This window comes from Lycorma delicatula, chromosome 3, assembly GCF_047948215.1.
Source record: "Lycorma delicatula isolate Av1 chromosome 3, ASM4794821v1, whole genome shotgun sequence".
Lineage (NCBI taxonomy): Eukaryota > Metazoa > Arthropoda > Insecta > Hemiptera > Fulgoridae > Lycorma > Lycorma delicatula.
Window position 1 is genome coordinate 67,697,424 of NC_134457.1, and position 24,198 is coordinate 67,721,621.

The 24,198-nt window shown below is 28.7% G+C and overlaps 1 protein-coding gene across 1 annotated transcript in view; it reads left to right on the forward strand.

Moving 5' to 3' along the window:
* LOC142320908 (limbic system-associated membrane protein-like) overlaps positions 1–24,198 on the forward strand; it is a 1,137,362-nt gene that overhangs the window by 807,742 nt on the left and 305,422 nt on the right. The gene's annotated exons all lie outside the window — the stretch shown is intronic.

Genomic DNA, 24,198 nt, shown 5'->3' on the forward strand with positions numbered 1-24,198 from the left:
GATGGTAGCTTTTTTTTTAACGTTCGGGACTACCGTTTCGTATTAATTCAGTGGATGAGATGAATGACAATTTTTGGAGCGTGTGAAAATTCCATGTCTGACCGGGATTCGAACCCGGGACCTCCAGATGAAAGACCGAAACGCTACCACTCGCGCCTCGAAGGCCGGTGATGACAGTAGCTTTAAATTGTTCAATCGTAACCATTAACTGCTTAATTACGTTTGATCATACTTAGTTTAAGTGATTTGTATTTGATCGGTTACTGATTAACTTCTGAACTTATTTCTAGCATTGTTCATCTACGTCGGTTTTTAATCCAATAAAAGTACAATCCAATAAACAAATGTGAGGATCTATGCTTACAGCAAACTCATCTATTTTGTTTAATCCAAAAAACTTCTGTGTCTGGATATGTTTGGTCACCTCGACGTAAAAATCGTTTAAATTTTACTGGGCTTCCAGCGCAATTAGTTACTTCACAAACGATAAGTAAAGGGCTTACTATTACAAAATTACCATCTTTCTTTGTGATCGTAAGGTATATAAGTCTCGGTGAACTGTTCTTGAAGGCAGTTCTCTGAAAACTCCTCACGTATGTCGAATTCTTCCTGATGCAGCACTCTTGTTCCATTCCGCTTCCGGTGACACGGCTGGTTCTAATCGAGGATGTTTACGTCAACCCTTGGCTACGATATATTGTTTAACTTGCACGTTCGGTTAATCCCTTCTGTAGCAAGGCTAACCGCCGGGGTACACCGCCATTCAATAGCTGTCTACCATGGTGGTCCGGTCCGGTACTCCGGTGAAACCGGTATATGTATTGGCAGAGAGCGGATTCGCCATCTCTGCACTGACTCCAAGCCCCTACTCATCGAAGCTTTCGGGGGCTCCCATGCACCGTCATACGTGGGCATGTTACCATTCTATATGCTTGCCATCGCAGGAGGCATGTGAACAACAGAAGTGTCTGTGTGTTACACCTGCAATCACATCGATCCTTTGCTACAACATGCCATATCACCAGCTCTAAAGATGGTGTAAATCCGTATTCAAAATCGTTTTCAAACGTGAATGATCTGCAAGTGGTCGAAAAGTTCAGTTCTTATAGTGCCTTGAAGATGGAAATCAGGTCAAAAGGAAGTTTACAATTCCGAGGAAAACACTGGGAGCCCCTTAGCCAGCTATATGTATTGTATTTATGTGAATTTGGCTTTCAAAGCAAAATATTTTCTAAAAACTTCAAAATCGCTTTAAAAATGGCAAAGTTAGGTAGCAGCTTTGAAAAAAAAAGGCAAACCTAACTCAATATCACTGCAGCCTAAGCATATATGTTCTAATCTGTTTAAAATATTTTATTATTCCGGTCTTATGTGTTGTGTTGCATGTTGATGTGGGTTTTCAGCTACTAGTAGGTTCTAGATGCGTAGTCTTTATGGAGTTCTTCAGCAAACGTCAAGGTGTGTATTTTTTACTTAATGTTAGATAAATTATGATTTCGATATGTTTTAAACTGTTTTCAAAACTTTATAAATTCTTTAAATAGTATATAAACCGAGACTAGAAATCCTACAAAAATATCTCAACAAATGTCTACCTTTTTATTTGAAAATAATAGAATAATATATAAATAATAGAATAATACGTACTCAAAAAGTTGTTTTTCAATTGGAATATTGCAAAGATTTAGTAATATAAAATTAATATTAATAAGTATTTTCATTTACCTAATAAAACTATTTAATTGTTGTAAATTAATTAATTCTTTATTTTGATCGTTATTTAAAATAAGCAATAAATAACAAAAGAATTATCATAATATTAAAAAACTTTGTAACCTGGAATCGTTAGCTGCGCGATAGATATAAGAAATGAGAGTAAAGATACCAATAATTTTTTATTCAGTACATATAATTTATAGGAAAGAATCCTCAAAAGTTACTGCTTTTGATATATTACTGATATGGATTCATTGTAAATAGAATATAATTTGAAAATGAATTGCTTAACAATAAATAAACGATTGATTCCAGTTATATCTAGATGAAAGGGTGATTTCGATTCATTCAGAGAAATAATTTTTTTTTTATTATAAATTATTGATAAGAGATAACACAATAGTTTGTTAAATTCTGAAAAAAAAAGAAGAAAATAATATAGAGTTGATTAAAAATAGAGTTTCTTTCTTTATCCTGTTTAGCCTCCGGGAATTAACATTCAGGTATTACTTCAGAGGATGAATGAGGATGATATGTATGAGTGTAAATGAAGTGTAGTCTTGTACAGACCATTCCTGAGATGTGTGGTTAGTTGAAACCCAACCACCAAAGAACACCAGTATCTACGAGTATTCAAATCCGTAAAAAGTAACTGCCTTTACTAGTACTTGAAGAAAGAATTGTCGACTTCCAAATTTGGGAAGATGCGTTCACGACTACACCAACCCGGTGGGCCTGATTAAAAACATAATCAATTTATATTACACCCATATAAAGCATTAGATAAGTGGTTCTAGGAAAAATTAAACGATGAAGTAGATCTGAAAACAAAAAAAAAAAATCAAGAAGTAGAATACAGACCAAATTCTTATAAAAAATCTTTTGAAGTTCTATCATATTAAATATTAATATTGATATCTACTCGTGTAAAACAGATATCTTATAAAAGAAGATCTCATCATACTTGTATTGATCTGTACAGTAATTTATTTTTCTCTGGAACAATTTCTTTGTGTACAGTTTTTTTTACTAATAAAAATATACAATTGAATCAGCTCAAATGATTTGATTTCCAAGAGTATCTCTAGAATAGGCTAAAATAATAATTAAAAAAATTTAAACATTATTTTTTTGTCTGATAAAAAGATTATTACAAATGATTATCATTCATGTTAACTGAGTACAAGATAAATCGTACACCAGTTTTTAGAAGAATAACATTTTCTGAGATGCGTTACGTTAGTTACACGATTTTAAATTAATATAGGTCGGATGGTAAAAGGGACGTTGATAATTCTGTAGGGATAAAGGCAATGCGGGAAGAAGATTAAGAAAGGACATAAACTATGCGTTACGTGATTTATTAACGATCCCGTAGTAATAGTCACAATGAACTCTTACAGCGCTAAATATTTAAACAGTCCTTTAAAATTTAGAAGATCTTAATGTAAAACTATTATTTACTGGGTTAGTGTATATAGTAATGTAACATATTAAGATGCCCAATATAACGCAATAATTTATTTTTTTAGGTATTTAATATAACATGAATAAATCTCCTATTTGTAACACGAAATTTAACCATTTATATTAGATGAATTAAAAATATATTAATCGAAATATTAAGGGTAATTCAAAATATGGCGGGTAACACAATCTAAGGACAACGTAATTAACATTTCTTAACTGTCGGGCAGGTTAGTATTTGATAACTATTAAATAAACAGTTTACGGTTTAAATAAACAGTATAAGTATTACAGTTTAAGTAATCTGTAATCTACATCCTTATTAAGGATGTGGATGTACTTACCACTCGGAATGAGTTCATTACTGAGTTTCGGAAAATCACGGGGGAGTCAGTGTCGATCGATGTTATGTCCATGCGACCGGCCTGTGGTGTGACGCAGATGGTCACTGTGGCTGTGCCGCCCATCCCAGCGGATAAATTATTGGCTGATAAAGGTATCCGTATTGGATGAGTGGCTTGTAGGGTTATGAGACGTTTATTTGACGACCTTTATTTTCGCTGCAGGAAGCCAATTCCTGTACTGGGTCAAATCGAAGTAGGTACTGTTTCACCTGTAGTGAGGTCGGTCATTTACGAAAGGACTGCCGGCGGAGGCTCGGTGTCCTTCCTAACAGTTGCATGGACATGCACCCGGGAGTAGGGGACGCAAGTCTTCACCTGCGACATGAAGATGCGGCGCCTGCTCAGAACTGATGGGTGTCTGTGGGGGACAGCTCCGTCCAAGAGGGGTGGGTGGCTCCGGCGTTCCACCATTAATGATTGAACGGGGACTCCTTCGCAACACCTCTGGAGGAGGGAATGTAAGACCGTAGTCCCGGTGAGGGATCCCCTTGGGGGTTCCCCATTAGAGGCAGAGCATTAAGACCGAAGTCCCGGTGAGGTCCCCCTTGGGGTCCTCTCATTAGAGGCGTTGCGTACTTCAAGACCAAGTCCCGGCTACCTAGGTGGGACCTGATGTTCTGCTGAGGTACCCCACAGAGCTGCTGATGGGAAGGCACCCCCCCAGAGCTGAGTTATGTTTATATATTAATTCCGGCTCCTGGTGACGGTGTAAATGAAGGTGATAAAAAATCTTACTATTTATCTCTAATGCTTGTGTGTCCTAATGTTTGTGTTTATCTAAAGTTTGAGTCCCGTGTGCTATTCTACCATTCATATACTGTATTGTTTATTATACTAGTAATAATACTTGTTTTTGCTAGTAACTCATCTATGACGATAGATTTCGTAAATCATAAACATGATAAACATTTAGATAAACATAAATGATAAACATTTAGTAAATAATACTGTCAGAGATAATTGTTAACAATAATAATAATAAAAACTAAGTAAAATATACTACGGTAATATATATCGTAATTCGTCAATTCAGAAACTCTTTTGGTATTAAAATTTATTAAAATAAAATTTTGTTTAACTTTGTTATTTTTCATTGTCTAATTATTATTTAATCATTTGTGGTATTAAGCACCCGTGAAACCGCTTTCAGTTAATATTGAAAAATCTGAAAATTTTTAATACATACACATTACAATTAATTTTGTTGTTTTGTTGTTTTTTTTTTATTGTTTTTGTTTTTCTGAAACCTTATACTTTGGCCTACTTTACATTACCGTCATCAACTCTTAGACATCAGTTTAACAATTCGCAACAATTTCAATAAAAGCCTACCCTCTTCATTCACCTTCCTTCAATTTGTCATTATTTGCCACCCACAATTTCTTTAATGTTTTTATATAAATATAAGTAACTTGAAGCTACTGGGTTACGAGGAAGATGAAAACTTTCCATTCGAATTTTTCCAATGAATGACATATCACAGGTTCAGACTATGGCTGTGTGAGATCGTATAATAACTCAACATACTCGTGCTTTGTCAGCCGTCTTCGTTGTCAATGTACTATTATGTAATGTTACTTTTGGTTCGTTTCGCAACATACATAAGCTGTAACCATTCTTTTTTTTTGACAAGTCGATCAACAGAACAGCAAATCGATCCCAATGCGTCTATTTTGGGATTCCTAAGTAGTAACCTTCATTAAAATATATTTTACTTTTCCGGATAATATATAGCTAGAATATATATATATATATATATATATATATATATATATCGATTAAATGAACACAACGGAAAGTTTGATAAAACATTCAAAATGAATATTACGGAACTTCACAAATTTTAACCATTCTCTTTTTGCATTTTACACTTTCCCGTTTTTACATTTTCCCCCTTGCCTTTCACTTTTTCATTTCCCTTTTCCCTATTTACCTCCAATTTCTCCGTTTCCCATTCCTTCTACCATTTCTCTTCCCTTATTTCCTTTTTCCCCTTCCTCTTCTCCTATTATCCTTTTCTTTTTCCTTTCCCCTTTCCATTTCCTTTCCCCCTTTTTACTTTTTTCCATTTTCCCCATCTTACCTTTAACCTCTTTTGATTTTCCCTTTTCCGATTTTTCCCTATTTCCGTTTCCCGATTTATTCCTTTCTCCCTTTTTCCCCGCGCGTAAATCGGTCCAGTAGCGCGTAAATCGTGTTGAAGAACTTTCGGAGGTTTAAGATTTTGAACAAACGAACATTTACATTTTTATTTACATATATATATATATATATATATATATATATATGTCGGAGAATAAAGTACAGTGGAGTATCTTCCGACAAAACGATGAGAATATTCTTTAGAATATCTGTATTTTTAGTAGTTTTAAGAAATGTACTATTACTTGTAATATTTTGTAAAATAAGGTTTAAATTGTTTTATTGCGGTAGGCTTAGGCCTAGGTAGGCACACGGTTGTCAACGTAGTCGGGATCCCAGGACGATAGGGGTATCATAAAATTAATAAGGAAAAGGAAATATGCAGTAGGCATATTATTTGAGAATATTGAGAAAAGGCAGTCTTGCTTTGGAACCCAGATCGAACAGACGTCCTGGTGATCGCGAATTCGTTATTTCCCTGAGCCTCGGTCTATCGCAAGTTGTTTTAATATTATTTGAATTCTAAATTAAATTAATCTTATATTATAATTCGTGTACTACTGAGTTGTTGATAAGTGATAATTATCATTTGTAATTATTTCATTGTACGAGTTATCTACTCATTTTTATTAATTGAACTTTATTATAATCTTATATATTCTCCACTTGTAATAATAAAAATGAGTGAAACACAAAACGTTGAATCCCTGACTAATCTCCTCGCCTCTCCGACATATATATATATATATATATATATATATATATATATATATGCATTTATTAAAATAAGGCATAGTAGCAACTACTTATTTTAATCAGAAATCTTAATCACCCATTTATTGGTTCCGAAAGAAAATAGCTTATTTTTTGTCAGAATATTAGCAATAGCCGCCTGATGACGTTAAGTGGAAGGTAGTGGAAGATAATAGGCACGCTTAGTTTGGTGGGTATTTTTGCCTGTAATATCTTGAAAATTGAAGTAACGTCATAGTGTAGTGTGCATTTATACTACACTACTTAAAATCTTTAATTTTACCAATTAAACTCTCAAAAATATTAAAGAAATTATTATTTTTTTAAATTACATATTGGTACATATTGTACTAACAGAACTTATTATGTTCCATATTTCTAACAAACCATAAAATATATTTCTAAAATTTAGAATTTTTTTATGTTTATTCATGCTATGTAATTTTTACGTCTTGATATTAAGAATATTTTAACTTTCATAAAAAACTTCTTTTGAAAGGTTACAGTGTATAAGAAAATTAGAGAGATAACAAATTACAATGTATTTTTTTCGAAGGAAATAATAAATAGTATACAAATTATTTTAAATTTGTGATTGAGCCTATTTTTGTTTCTAATCTGTATTACTTAAAAAGTAACAAAGAATGATGAGTGGCCGATATGCCACTAGTCATTCATCACAATATCTCCAGAAAATTTAGTTCAAGGAAATTAAAAATTTGCATGGAATTTCTAATTACGCCATAGAGATTCCATAAAAAAAAAACTTTATGATAAATTCATCTCGTAGGACTAAAATAACTAAATTAATCCTCGATTTTTTTTTAAATAATCAATACACAAAATTTATTCCTTAGGATCTATTATTATTAATTGATTATTTTTATCTTATATTTTAATCTTTATTGATCTTAATTTTAACTTTTAATTATTAACTTCAGTGGGTTGTAATGTGTTTACCTTAAAATGGAATCTTCTCCATATTCATTAATTCTTTTACTGATTTAATCTTTTAATTTTTTCGATATGTTTTTTTTAGAAAATAATTAGAAGATCAGCAAAGTTAAAACTGTTGGTAACAACCTAAAATTGTAATAAAAGAACAACGTTATAAATATTAACATAAAATATTCCGTTCTCCGCTTTCAGTTAAACATGACAGTTTCTTTGGAACTTCCGGTCTTACTTTTGAATGTTAAGAGGTTGAATTTTATCCTTTTTGTTACTAAAAATAATCTTTGTAAATGTTTTTTTTTCTCAACGGAATAGTCATATTTTTGTAATAATTGAGCTGAGAAAATAAATGACCAACGGTATACATGGAGAATCCTAGAAAAGAAACCTAACTCGGGGCTATTATTTTATATTTTATTTGAAATATAAAATATATTATTATTAAAAATCCAAAGCGAAATACGGATAATGTTCTGTTATTAAAATAAATAGAATTTTAAATTTTACATATAAATTTAGTTAGGTTTCATTTTCACTAGTTAAGTAATTCGACAGACAAAACTTAATGCATGTAATATGAATTTCAAAAAAATATACTTCACTTCACACTTCTTTCAGAGGTACAATAAGTTATGTATTTGAAATTAATGTATGTTTATATATATATATATATATATATATATATATATATATATACACATTATACACACTTACAAATACACCGTACGTGCTCATGGGCTTGTAAGCAAGTCTTCATAAAAGTTTAACTTCTTACCTTAACCATTCCATAGCAGTTACCCACCTTTATACAAAAAGTTGTTGTTCTGTTCTTAAAAGCTGCTAGAAAATTGGATATCCGTTTCTCTTTTACTTTTCTTTATATTCGTCTTCTTAAAAAAAAGTAGCTAGAAGTTTTATCTTTTATGAAAAGTGTTTAGTTTTGAAAAAAAAATAACTACCATGAAAGTACGGTTACATATTTATATATTTATTTTTATAACCGACAAGACAGTGTATGTTCTGGAAGAGAAAGCAGGAAATATGTGGTTATATCAACAGAAGAAAATTGTCGGCGGAACATCATTCTATATACTTAGTTGATGACAAAGCATATTACCCAAAATTACAACAAAAAAATTCAAAAATTTATTTTAGTTTATTTAGAACTTTGCGTTGGTAGAATTTCAGCGTTTTAAATTATTATTTAGAAAACACTCTGAAATATTATCATTTAGAAAACGATTTTCGTGTATGGATTACATTAAAAATAATAAATTAATACATTTATACTTAGGTTTTTGTTTTGTATGTTATTTTACTTTACACTAAAATAAATTTACGAAGTCTATATGCTCACAATTATGTTCATTTACTTTCATTCGTATATTTGGGTTAATATACTCGTATCATACATTTTTTACCTATTGAATTTTTTAATAATTTATTCCGCCCAAAACTAAGTTTTCAGTAAAATAAAACAGTATAAAAATTCTGTTTATTTTTTAATAATTGATTACATTTTACATTAATTTGCTTTTTAAGAGATAGTAGATTATTTAAATATCGAATTCTCCGTCGCCTTAATTTCCTGGATTGGTGTATATAAAAATTATTTATTGAAAAGTATGTATATTTAAGAATGTTTCGTTTAATGTTTCAGCCATTTCATTTAAAATAACAGTGTAATTCTCAAAAGAAATTCAATAACGGTGAGAAACATGCTTTTGTTACTCATTAAGAAAACCACACAGTAATGAAATTATGGCAATTTGTTCTAATTCAGTTAGTTTTCTTTTTCTAAGAATTTCGGGTCTTAGCCGAAGCTATGGCCCCATATCTCATGTAGCTAAGACCAGCTTCTTAGCTGGTCTTAGCTACATGAGATATTTGTACTTGTCAACGGTATATTAATGTAATTTCATTAAACATAATTATATTTATTTTCTCCCCGTACTAAATTTAGAGAATATATACAGTATAATTTTTCTCTTACTCATGTTAACAAAATATTAATTTCCGGTAATACATAATTATATTTTTCTCTCCCACTGATTACATATAATTCATTATTTCTAAAAATATAATCTGCAATTTGTTAATTTGTATTTTTATACTATTTCGACAAGTATAACTGTGAAAAATGTAAAATATCTAAGTTAGAAGTGGTTACTAGTCATAAATGCTTTCTCTGATAGTAATAGTGTTCTACATACACTTAGTTTTTAAAGTCAACATGTTAAGGCTGTATATAAATGCCATTCCGATGAGCTTGACATGTTGATGTATTAGAGCATATTTAGCTCAAAAAAAAGATAACAGAAAACCTTTCTTCCATAATTTCAGGGAAAGTAAGTTTTTCATGAAATCCTTGATATTTTTGGGAGTTACTGTATTATTTTCGGAATTGAATTGTGTACCGTGTCATATTTTCTACAATTACCACTTTTACCCTTATCAAACAATTATATTTTCAATAGATCAGTTTAGAGACCTGTCTAGTTTATTCCTAAATTATAATGTGTATCAATGAAATTTGAAAGATTACATATACTAAATAAATTCATATCATAATATTTCATAAAATTTAAATTAAACGATCTTTATAACGTTCAATGAAGCTTAGAGTTTTTCTGATAATTTCTTCCACATATAATATCAGTTTTCATGATGTAATTGAAAAATTAAGTTCCACAAACATTAGAAATCGTTGCACGTAACAGGTTATGTTGTGTACGGTTACGCTTGTCGGATTCGAGTATATAGAGATCGGTATTTACTTTAGTGATTGGTGATGGTATAGCGTAGAAGTTGTAGTTTAATGTTTACCGGTCACAAAAACAAACATATTATGGTGGTTAAATGTTGAACTTTTAGCTTTATTTCCACATTTTCATATAGGATATTTGATGTAATAATTATTACATACCACAATAAATAATAATATTTTTTTTACAACACCGTCATTTACACAGAAAATAAAACCTTTAACAAGGGAAATATTATCTTTCCACTGAAATCAAATTATCTCTATAACATAGCACACAAACATGACTTCAAATTTATTTTTTGTAGTCTTTAAGTCAGAATACAAGAATAGATCTTGTAAGTCTTATAAAATGTTGAAAAGAATTTAACTTTTTAAATAAATTAACAACTAAGTTATTGAGCTAATTTAACTAAATTATTTTTATTATATTGTTACAATTCCCTCTTTGAAATTTAAGCGAAAATAAGATGTAAAATAAAAAATTAATTACTCAAAAAATAATAATAAAATTATATTAAATTTTATAAATTGTTAAATATGATACACATTTTTCTTTTATAATTATAGTTATTAATATTTTTATATCAATTTGTGTACTCTTTTCATTCTTTAAAACACAAACATAATTTATCGAAAGAGCAATCTCTTTCAATTTCTAGGTAAGACCATTAGGTACTGATCGTGCCTAAAAATATTGTTAGGTACATGACAAACCTTAATAACCATTGTAAGATCATCGTTCTCAAGTCAAAAAAATAAAAATGTAAATTTAAATGTTAGACCTATTATTTTTTTAATGATAATTTTGCCAAAATTTTTGTGACTTGTTCAGAAATTTTTTATATTATTTTTCATATTTAACAATATTTTAAAAACGCATTAGCCGTTAACTATGACGTCACCACCTATAATCTATTCTTTTCTTTTTCCTGTTTAGCCTCTGGGAATTCCCGTTCAGGTAATTACTTCAGAAGACGAAATGTTGATTATAAATGAAGTGTAGTCTTGTACAGTCTCAGTTCAACCATTCCTGAGATATATGGTTAATTGAAACCCAACCATCAAAGAACACCGGTATCCACAATCTAGTATTCAAATTCATATAAAAGTAACTGCCTTTACTCGGACTTGAACGCTGGAACTCTCGACTTCCAATTCAGCTGATTTGGAAAGACGTGTTCACGTCTAGACCAACCCGGTGGGTTGTCACCTATAATCTAAATTTTTGAATCTATGAAAGATAACTTATTTTAGATATATATATTTCAATATATCACATATAATCGAAATGTTATTATGAATTTTAAATAAATAAGGAATTATCTACTAAAAATTATATCTCGTGAATTATAACACTGAAAGTAAAGTCGAAAAACATTTCTTAAATTTTGTGAAATAAGAGAACATGAATTATTTCTGTCAAAAGGTAAAAGAAAAAACTGTTTTGTTTTTATTAATTAAGTTTTAAACCAGAATAGGTATTTATTTTTTTTTTTAAGTGGTAGCAGTATTTCTGCAGGTATATAACTGAAAAAGTGATTATGTGAAATAAAGTTTTATTCCATACGACAAAGATATATTTAAATTTAACAAAAACAGTTGTAGTTTTTTGCGAAATTAAAGTTGAATGTTAGAGAAATATTTCCAGAAAAAAAGAACGAATAATGGAATTAAAGTGAAACAAATTAAAACGGATTGTAAAGTTAGAAAATTACTCATTCCATCATAATATTTATTTTTATTTTTTTTAATTAATTGTCAAGAAAACGCTGAAAATATTTAATGATAAGACTCTTTATTTTCTTTACATACATATTTTTTTTTTGTAAAAATAATGGAATAACTAAGAATAAAAAAATGATTTTACTTATTCATTAAAAAATATGTTATTTTTTTAATTCATAGTGGGTAATCAAAGTAAAAGAATAAATTTAGAATTTTACATATTAATGACCATGGAAATGTTTTAAAAAATTTCTCTAATAAATTTTAAGTTATTTAATAATGAATGTTATCTATTTTAATAAGGTAATGATTTTTTACTGATGTATTATCAGGATCACAGTAAAAGCATTTTGTATTTTTAGAATTTGTCGAGGCCATACAAGAAAGATTCTTTTACTTCTCTTCATTAAAGGGTTGTGGAATTTGAACCTGTTCCACTATCCATCTTCTCAAAGTTCTTCCAACATCTCTTTTCTCTTCAGCAGTATATATATATATATATATATATAAGCCCTTAAATTAATCTGTGGGGACTCATCCATCTGCAAATGACTGCACTAATATCTCCTGTAATTGGTAATTCTTTTTTCACATACGAAACTACCAGTTGTTCCCTTAACTAATCTTTGTATGTCTATCAATCAAGATACAACCCAATGAATTTTTAAATACTCCATTTTTTACAGCCTGAATTCTGTTATCGTCTTGTTTTTCGAGTTGGTCCAGGTTTTTCTTGCAAAAAAAAAGAGTCGGAATCGCCAATGCGTCATAAAACTGTATACCTGTTTCTACCTTTACTTTATTCCTTAATGGGCAATGGATTGTTCCGCTTATGTTATGGGATTTGGCAACTTTCTCTTTAATATCATTGTTCTTTCCATATGAAATATTACATCCTAAATATATGTAAAATGGTTTACCTGTTGTTTACTCCGATTGTTGGTCGCAACAAGATAATGGCCATACAAGATCAATATTAATTAAACAAGAAAAATTGGAAACGAAATTTTTTATTATTCTCGGCATTAAAAGGAACTTAAATTTATATAAAAAACTGTGCTTATCATAAAATATATTTACAATCAAAAAAGTACATAAAGAAAGAAATTAATTTAAGAATTACATGTAGGTTAGCTAGCCTAATCCTGTTTTCGGGAAAATTTAATGGAAAAGTTTAAAAATTACATTATTTTTAAAGCTCTAAAACTAGATTTCCATTTTTGTAGTTAACGATTCAAACCTATAGTAAAATAAGTAACGACTGGGTAAGTGCTTCTACTCACACCTTTAATAAGTAAACAACAAATAAATTACACAGTAAACCAATAATTATTGATAAAACATTTAAAAAATGTATTTCTGAAAATGTATTTGGAAAGATAAATACAATTTATATATGTCGCTTTATTCAGACTAAGAATAAAATAAATTTTAGCTCACATATAATCTAAACTTCACGGGATACCTGAAATCGGCGAAGACAATTTGTTTTTGAACTGAGGTAGCTCGAGAAAATAATAACTATCGTGCAATCAGTTTTTATATATCAAATCAAATATAATCGGCTTTTATGTACTTACTACACTATTCGATTTTTTAGATGTTAAAAATTAAAATAAATTTAAATAATAATCGTAATATGTTGTAACTCATGCATATGAGTGCACTCTATAATTATAATTCTGTCTACGTAAAATCCGATTGTGTAAACATACAGACAGAATATTTATAAACACTGTTTGTTGGTTTTATGTAATATCCGATCCAATTAATAAAAATTAATTGGTTCCAATTAATATTACTGTTATATACATAAATAAACTATTATATACGTTGATACATTTTGCAACAGAAAAGTTTATTAAATTTAAGGTAACGATTTTTAAAATTAAAAAAAGTTCTCTCGATCCATCCAAAATTAGCAGAGATAGACCGATTTTTTTCGCACTCTGCCTAATTGAAGTTACGAATTCAGCAATGTTCGCGCTCGACTGCCGCAAACCGCTTTCCCCTCTACGACTACCGAGCGAGCACGTTCAATTTTGATTTTTTTGGTTCTATGTCTTTAATTTTATTATCCGACAAGGGAACGTTTTGCACAACCCATCAAAATTAGGTACGTTTTATATAGTTTCTTTATTCGATTGTTTTAACTTTTACACTTTAAAAACTTCGTCTGCAGTATTAGTTTTGAGTTTTTTTTTTGTTTTATTTTTACCTTCTTGACACTTGTTTTAATAAATTTTTATTATATGATTAGTATTAATTTTGCATCTTATTAGTTTTATTATTTTGGAATTATTTTACCCTTTTATTAATAAAATCCCTGGCGATGATGACGCCAAGGCGTTTTTCGCCCACAAACAAAAAAAAAACGTTCAATTTTACGCTAATTTTTTCAAAGACGTTTAAAGAAGTGTTACATTAATTTTTGGTTTAAAACTTTTCATCGCTTCATAAGTCTTGAAGAACAGATTGCACCTGAAATGAACACGAAAAATTTCTCAAAAGCCATAATAATTACAGTTGCCTGTAGAGTTTTTTTTATAAACAAATTGTAATATCTCAGCAATGAATAAATAAATTTTCTTGCGTAACCACTCATTGAATTCGGAATTCCAAGAGCTAACTTTTAAAATAATAAAAATATTAATAGTATTTATTTTTTCAATAAATATTGACTTTGCAATAAAACGGCCATTTTTAACGGTTTTTCGGTTTTTTTGTAGTAACTAATTAACAAAATTCAATGTTTAAGGTCGTAAATTGTAGGTACTGCAAATGCCCACGACCTTTATTAAGAACTTTTTTGCCTAGAAAGTTTACCTTGGTCTAAAAAATTTTAAAACCGATTTTTCACCACCTTTGAACGGCCGCCACTTTGTCTAGTTACCGAAAATAATGTCCAGTTGCATATAAACAAGTTATTATAATTACCCTAATCTTCAACCCATGTACTTCTTCTCTAAACTTTACTAATTTTCGTAAAAAATTGACCTTTTCTCCCCCTTTGATGGATTTTAAGTTGAATTTTAACCGATACTAAATATTAAGCGATACTAAAATTTGCACAAATTTATTAATTTTTTTAATAAATAATATTTATATTCACCATTTAAAAAGGAGAAAGCCTTTGACATTATTCGTCATGGAAAAGTCGTTACGGATTAAAAATATATTAATATAATAAGTCTTGAAATGTTATTGGTATTGGAAAAGCCTCAGAAAAATGTCATTAGATATCTCTGGATATTAAATCGCTTAATTTTCTCAACTAAAATATAACTCAAGGAGGTAGTCAAAAGGAAATTGGTAGTAACTGAAATTTGGTTGTACATATTCGATAACAGTAATAGTTTGAAATTTGTTACTATAAATAATAACAAATATCTAGAAAGATGTTAAAAACACATTAAATTGTAAAAAAAGAAGAAAATAAATGAATAATAGTTTCATAATCAATATTTTATTAAATTAAGTAATTGTTTCTTTTTTTTGGCTTTTTAAATATTTTTCAGCACACAATTATATGTTCTAGTGCTTATGTTTTTTTTTTTTTTTACACTGCCGAATTATAAAAAAAGTTACCGTTTAATTTGGAATTTAAAATGAATTACGTAAGGATTATTAAAGAAAAGAACCAAAACGAATGGGGTTGCTTTACACTTAGTCTGACAATGAAAAAGGGAGAAAAAATAAGGAAAGATCAACATACAGTGTAAGCTAGAACGCGTCGTTTAAAAAATTTAATTTACCGTTTTATTTAAATACTTTTACGTTTTGTTCGGAATTTGTATTATGTTAAATAAGAAAATTTAATTAAAAGTAAAAATGGTAATATCTACGTGAGAGGTTCTTTTTATCTGCAACCAACTAATAAAAGCCTAAATGTATCCTTCACCATAGCTTCTAAAATTTTAATCAATTTTTCTGAACAAATAAATGTTGAAATTGACAAATTTTTAATTTCATTTTATCTAAGAACATACTTCTACACACAAGATCAGTTCCTGAACTAGAATGACCTGAAGATAATTAATTTGTAGACAAATAATAACAAACTAAAAATAAATTTAGTTAAAATCTGCCCGCTATTTAAATGGATAGTTATTTTATGAAACTATTTGTATAATGCGAAACGGAAAATTATGTTAAGCACATAGTACGCGTGTACTAAATAAATATTGTCCCATAATTCAAAATATTAAAAAACACAAAATGATCAATAATTACTATAAATGTTGTTGTAGAGAATTAAAAAGTTTTTTAACTTTTAGAAAATGTTTTTGAATTTTTCATGATGAATATATACTGGGTGTTTGTTTTAAAATGCAACCCAAGCAAAATACTGTTAATACAACTATTTCGGATGAAAAGGTTTGCATCACTACCAGTTGTAGTTGTTTAATCAGCTGATATAATTTTGTTTTTCTTTTTTGTGAATAGTTAGTTATTTTTGGTTATCTGTAGTTTTTTATTAAGAAGAAATGGTTTCTAATACGGAAGAAAGGATTTTTATAGTGGAAAATTATTTAACAATTAAATCTCTCGTTTTGTACCAAGAAACTTTTCAATCGCAGTTCCCGAGTTGGTATTTATCAAATAAATTTTCAATTTATCGTTTGATAAAGAAATATAGAAGGACTGGTTCCGTTTGTAACCAAATACATAGCCGGAAATTGTCAGTACTTAATGACGAAATACTGGAAGACGTTAGGATAAGTTTTTAAACTCGCCTAATAAATCATTACGAAAATTTTCGCGACAAAAATGGAAATTTCTGTATACTGACTTTAAAGCTACCCGACCGCTTTACATAAAGCCATACCGATTAATTTATCTCATGAATTACACTCATTTGATTATCCCGCTAGGCTCTACTACTGTCAATGGTTTAATCAATTTGTTTGGGAGATTATCAAAATGTTGGATAATGTATTTTTTACAGATGAAGCTTGGTTTCATATGAGTGGTTACGTTAATAGTCGGAATGATCGCTACTGGAACTCCAACAATTCCCACATTATCCATTCACGACCTCTACACCCACAGAAAGTTGGTATGTTATGTGCAATTTCCAGGCGAAGACTAATTTGTCCCATATTATTTGAAAACATTCTTACTGCAGACCTCTACCCTCTACTAAAAAATTGTAACGCAATTTATTGGAAATTTAAAATTAAATAAGAGAGATTCGTGATTTCAACTAGATGGGGCCACATGTCCCACGGCAAGAGGAACAATGAACCTTTTGAGAAATTTTTTTGGTGAAAAAGTATTATCGATTGGTTTATGACCAGCTAGATCACCTGATCTTTCTCCTGCAGATTTTTCTCTAAAGTTATCTAAAAGGTTGTGTATTCAAAAATAATCCACACACCATTGAAAAATTACGAAAAACTGGTAGAGCTATACTTCCAAAGGTTGCACTGAACGTGAAAAACAGGATTAAGACAATTGATGAAAATGGTATACACTTTCAACATTTTTTATGAAAAATTTCGCAAATAATTGTAATATATGTAACTGATCGCGTTAAATATAGCAAAGAATCTTTCTTTAAAGTGGGATGCTTTATTTGGGTTGCGTTTTAAAAAATATACTCTGTAGAATCTCCTGATAATTACGTTAACAATTAGCTGAAAATGTTTTGTATATTTTAAAGCTTTTCGTACATTAGAATCTTTTTGTCCTACTTATTAGTGTTGATTTTCTATTATTCTTATTCTATTTTATTGCTTTTATGATTACTTTTTAGAAAAATATATAAAAGATCTTTCTGTTTCAAATTAGGTTTATTCTCCAACTATTCCTTTGTATCATTTACATTGTTTGTAGGTGTACGTATTATGCTTCGGTTATGGAGAGTTTCAAACGAGTAATACAGACAATACACGGTTATTTCATACTTTTCTATTCATTGTTACTGTTAAATTGAATTTAATGAGCTAGTGTTGTTATTTAAATATATTTATTTTTTATTTTTTTGAATCTATTTATTATTTTCACACACAATTACAAACAATAACACAATTATATATTTTATTTTTATAATTATAATTATAAGAAAAAGAAAATTCAATAAAACAATTTCTACAATATAACAAAATATGTAACTTATGCAAAAGTTTAGGTACCCTCTGTAGAAAAATCTGTGGCGAAGATTACCATCACAATAACATTTTTATTTAGTCAAACAAAAATTCTGAGATATAGCCAGCAACCTAAAATAATAATAACGATCTATAAATATTGTAATTCTAAAACAGTAATTTCTTTTAAAAATTCTTTCAGTAATTATAATATTTTTTTTTAATTTCATCGATTTTTAGTAACCATACAAATAACAGAGCATTCTGTTCTCTAAAGTTTCTTGATTCCTTTATATTACTAGGTAATGAATTATACACCTTCCAAGCCACAAATGAATAAAATTGTCTATACAGTTCTAATTTTGGCAAAGGTAACACAAATTTAATATTCCGACGTAAATTACTCTTGACATTTGTGTGCGTTATTCTATACATTACACCTTTTAAAAAAAAGTTTTAGGACTCTAAAAACATACAAATATTTTAAGGGAAATTTGTTCAGTTTTTAAAAAGGGGAAAAAATTCGCTAAATTTATTTTTATTTGAAATAATTTTAATGACGTTTTTGTTCTACCAGTGATCGCTTTATATTAGAATACATACCTCACCAACAAGTGAGGTAAATAGTTTAATAACTATAATTAACCTTGCTCCAAATAGTTTAATAACATAATGTAGAACGTTTTAGAGCTTTCAGTATGTGAATATTAATCGAATAAATCTTTGTTAAATAAAAATTACGTTTACTTATTTATTTAAATTAGATAAAATTTTAATTTTCGTTGTGATAAGAAATGTATTTACTTATTTTAAAAGGTTTTATCGAGTACGTGTTGAATTCGACTACTATTTTTCCATTCCTTCACTCAAATTTTGCAATGATACGACTATAATAATTTTATTCTTCTTCTAAAGATAATTAATAATTCTCCTGGTACGGTTTTATTTTGAAATATTCATACATTTTTTTTCAGAGATTCTGTATTCATTGTACATTTTTAAAACATTCAATTTATTTTTCAAGTTAATTTTAATCATAATGTCATTTAATAATGTTGTCATCTCTATGTTTTCCTATAACTGTGTTGTAATTTAACATCTTAATGTAAACACTAACGTTTTCTTATCGCCTTAAATATTGTGAAAAATTATAATCACTCCTTTATACGAATTTTCCAGTCATTTATTTTCAGTTTCATATACTTACTTAAATCTGGTTATTTTTACTTTGTTTTTAAATTCACCGTTATCTTACTTAAAATATTACTACAAAATTAGTTTGTTCTTAACGTTGAACTAATAATAAAAATAAAAATAACATGAAACAATCATTAACAGTTTCATTTTTTTATTTTTCTGTTTGCAGTTTTAACATTTTAATTTCAGTGAGGTTGTTCCAGTCGTCTATAAATCAATTTTATTGTCATAAATGATATAAGTATGTAATAAAGTCTTTAGAAAAAACACATGATAGCCATAAAGGTAGTCAACCAATTAAATATTAAAAGGTGTTCTTTTATACTGACATGAGATAAAGCTTTCTGTCAATCAGTACTCGAGACAAACCACTGCCTCTTCGATGATTTATCATTTCTCTTCTACATTCCTTTTTGTAAATGCAAAGAAATATGTAAGTTTTATACATAATTAATTATTTTATTAAATATATTTTTTATATGAATAAAATTCTGACAAAAAAGACGATTTTAAGGAAAACTAAAAATTTAATAAGATTTAAGTTTTAAGGAGAACCTTTTGTAGAGGATAATTACAGTCCGTTAATAATCATGGTTGGCCATCAGTCTCTCTTCATTTCTGAACTTCTTTCTTTAAAACCAAATTATAGTATTAATTATATAAATATGTCAATGAAGTACAGTAACAATTGACTTTTTTTTTGCAATTTACTTAAGATTTGAAGTAAATTACTATTTAATTCTCTGCCTCTAGTTTAAAAAAATTTCACTTTTTAAAGACCTGAAATGATATTTTCAGAGGATTTTTTGGTGTTGTGCACGTTTTTCGTCAAAATTCGGGATATATTCTGAAACAATTTAATAAGCAAAATACTTAACCAAAAATAGTTTTATTACCAAAATAGTTCTTAAAAAGCAGCTCAAAAAGAAGTAGATTTTCATGTAATTACAGCACTAAGCTCTTTTTCGAGGGATGTCACTAGCGCCCTCTCTGGTAAGTATGACAACTTGCCAGAGAAGCTGCGACACTATCTCTATAATCTTTAAAATAGGCTTTTTCGACACCTTCCGTATCTTCAAATTCATTATATTAAATAAATAAGAATGATTTTGGTTATATAAACTATGTTTAAGAATCTTGAATAAAATGTAATCTTATGTACTAAACATTTTTTCGATTAGCATTCTTGTTTTTTTATTGGAGCGCATCAAAATCCCAACTACTATAAAAATATTCAGACTTCTGAAGTGGTCTGACCGACATCAGCTGATCCTGATCGGTCAAGAACGACTCAACCTAATTTCATCAAATTTTAACATCCATATCTAAATTTCAATGAAACTGAGGTAAAAGTTTGGAAATTTTTGAGAATCAAAATTTTATACAAAAGCACATATATATATATAACATATTATTATATATATATATAAAGTATTTTTCACTATACACGCAGACAATTGTACTTTCTCTAAACAGAAATTTGTATCCGAATCTATTTTAAAAATAAGTGATCATTTTTTTTTTTATAAAAAAAGAAATCAGATATGGTCAAAGTTCCATGTGTTTCGATTGAAAATAAAAATCGAGTAACGATATGGGTTACTTGATCGATTACATTTTTCTACAGGGATCCCACTTTCATACGAGACATATTTCTTTAACCTATAACGAATTCTGTAGGATGAATTCACTAAGATACGAAAAATTAATGCTATTTAAAGATAAGTTGTGATTACATTTGTTCATCACGTCTCTTTCGTTGAGATCTAGTATATTGCTTTTGCAAGAACCATTAAAATAAATATGTTTAGACATAAGTTGTATATAGAAAAAGATGTCTTATATTGAAATATGTAAGGAACTTCATGTAGTAGGAAAACTATCGAATGTTTAAGCTTGGTAGAATTTTCAATAATGTTTGAATTAAAATAAAATTTTAATCATTTCTACGACAATTAATTATTTAATTTGAATTAAAGTTTTAATTCTCCATTTATAAAAATCGTTTATGATTTTTTTATCCGGGATAAGTTAAAAAAGTTTCCAATACATTTAATTTTAGACAGCTTTTGTAGATAAAAGGGGTTTATAATTGTGATTGTTGAATTGAAATTCTACCCAGCGGTGTGTAAAAATGTTATTTTATATTATATTAGAACTTTTATTATCTAAATGTAATTTTCCTCTAGACATTTAATATTCCAATGGAGAAGTATTGATAACTCAGACAGCAATACATACATATCTAGCTGTAGCTGATAGTGTTTATTCTATTTAAACCGTCTAGGCTAAAAAAACTTTTCCATTACTCGTAATAAAAAGCAAGCAAAGATGTCACTGAAATTTCCAAGTACCTACATAAAATTTAGATATTAAGTGCTGCTACAATTGAAAAGTATTATTATTTTTACGATCAAATATATTTGTTATTTATTTATTCTATGCTAAATTTATGAGATGAAAATTTTGGTTGGATGAATTTGAATTAAAATATTTATAATTTACCAGCTACATTTAAAAAATCTTACAGTGAGTAAGATTTATCTTGCAATTCAAATATAGTGATTATTATTCTATTAAATTAGTTTCTGAATATCGATTTTCTTTTATTTGGAAAAAATAAAAATTTATTATAAAGCATAAAAATGAAAAATTCTAAACTGAAATTACGCCTGTTTTAAAAATTCAGGGTATTTTTTTTTATTAAATAAAATACAGGGTTTGTAATTTACTTAATGAGCACAAATTTCTCTTTAATGTACTTTTATAATCTCATTTTATAAAATTTCTTTGAGAAAAACCTTTAAAATGTTGCCGCTGAATTATAAACGAAAAATGATTATATTTTATTAAAGGCATCATCGATTTTAATGAAATCTTTCGCTTTTTCGCATTATATTAAAAGGAGGATTACTTCTTGCTTTAACTTAGTCTTTTTAGAATATTTTGTTTTTAATATTTGTATCAAAGAATCATGGTTACATTTTTTTTTTTCAAATAATTCATTAGAGTTTATTAATTTACAAATTCGTTATCAAATTAGGAAATTAAAATTAAAAATATTATGTTCTTTAAGTAAATTTAAATTATAAAAAAGTAATTAAAGAAGTAGTGTTATAGATCTTTTATGTGCAGAAGCTTCCCGCTAATCTAACTCATTTTACATTGAATTTTAAATCAATCCAAAATGAAATTAACCACTGAACGAATCGTTTGTAGATAGATTCAATCCAAGAAAGAATAAAACAAAATTATTAAATGAAATTGAAAGAGAACAATGGTGAATTAGTTATTAAAAAAGAACACTAAGTACGAAAATTTTAAGACAGTTTTTTTAAGACACTAAGACTAAACATAATTAAACTGTAAGGGGAAAAAAATTGTAAAAAAAGAGGATACATTATTCAAAAAAAGGTCAGAATAGCAAAAAATTTAAGGTACTAAGGTAATAACAGTACAGATATTTCTTGTAGCAACTCGTACCAGCAGCCGTAACTGTCAATTGCGCATAGCGACAATTCCATTCATCCTAAATAGAGCAAACAAGCATAAATTTAACCTAAATGGGGCAAACCATCGTCTTTTTATAGCTTTGTCGAGAACTAAGGGATTTATTTTTACTTCTGTTAAGAAATATTTACAATTTACATTCTTTAAATAAATATGCACATAATATTATGTTTTTTATTGCGTTTATTTAGATCTTTGAATGATAAAGTAAGATCACGCCTTTCTCATCTATACATGAAAACCAAATTAGTTCGAAATTATCAGTGTGCGCAGCTGTTGCTTAATCTGCAGCAGCATGTATGCCACATCCGTGACTAGACGAAATTACTTCCTTCATCCCAACATTCTTTCAAGCTAAGATTTCCTTTAATTTAATTTCATAGAATCTTCATAGTATATAAAATTCATTTTTTTTACTGCTTGTGATTTCTCAACTTAATTTTTTTTGTTTTTTAAATGAGAGGTTATATCTAGGTGGGAATTTTCAAGCGTTAGGTTAATTTTTTATTATTATTGAAATAACACTTTAAATTGTAATATATTTATCCTTTTTTATTGCTGTATTAAAGCACTATTTTACGTTAATATAATTTGTTAAATCATACAAACAACATTTATATTATTAGAAATGTTTTATAATAATTTATAAAAGAGTGACAGCGTATGAGTAGATTATATTTGTGAGAATTTGTAGTATTTTAAGATGGTTTAACAAATTGCCCATTTTCATTATTTTTTAAACTATTTACAAGCTAATTAGTTTTCAACTTTTCGCTTGTAAATTGTAAGCGCTATTGCAAAAACTGGAAAGTTAAGCAACATTGTTCTCACATTTATAACTACAGTTCATACAGGCTGGTAAACGTGATCAACAGAAGTCTTGAATAGAAAAAAATACGTTCGGCAGACTTCTTAGATTTACAACAGGCCTATGACAATTCTGGCACCCTGGCTTTTTGTACAAATTGAATATGAAGCTTCCTCAACCTTATTACCTTATTGTATGCGGCTTCTTAAAAGGACGTTTTTCCGAGGTAAAGTATAACCAGGAGTTGTCCACTTTCTTCGAAATGAAACCGGAGTTCCTCAGAGCTCTGTCTTGTGACCCGTATTATACTCCATTTTTACTACAGTCCTTCCGACTACAGACAAGGATACTGTTGCTTCCTTTGCGGATTACACAGCTGTTCTCACTGTTGATGCCAACCCAAATACAGCATCGAATAGCCTACAATTTGAGTTGCATTTAACCAACAGGTGATAAATATGCGGAGGATACGCGTTAACTAAGCAAAATCGAACCATGTGACACTCACGCTGAGGAGAGGTGACTGCCCACGTGTCCATCTTGTTGGCGTTGTGATTTCGCAAACTACGAGTGTTAATGTAAGTGTCCGCAAAATGGTACCTAGGTCTACATTTTGACCGTCGACTAACGCGGAAACTTCAAATAAGAGAGAACAGTAGGCAA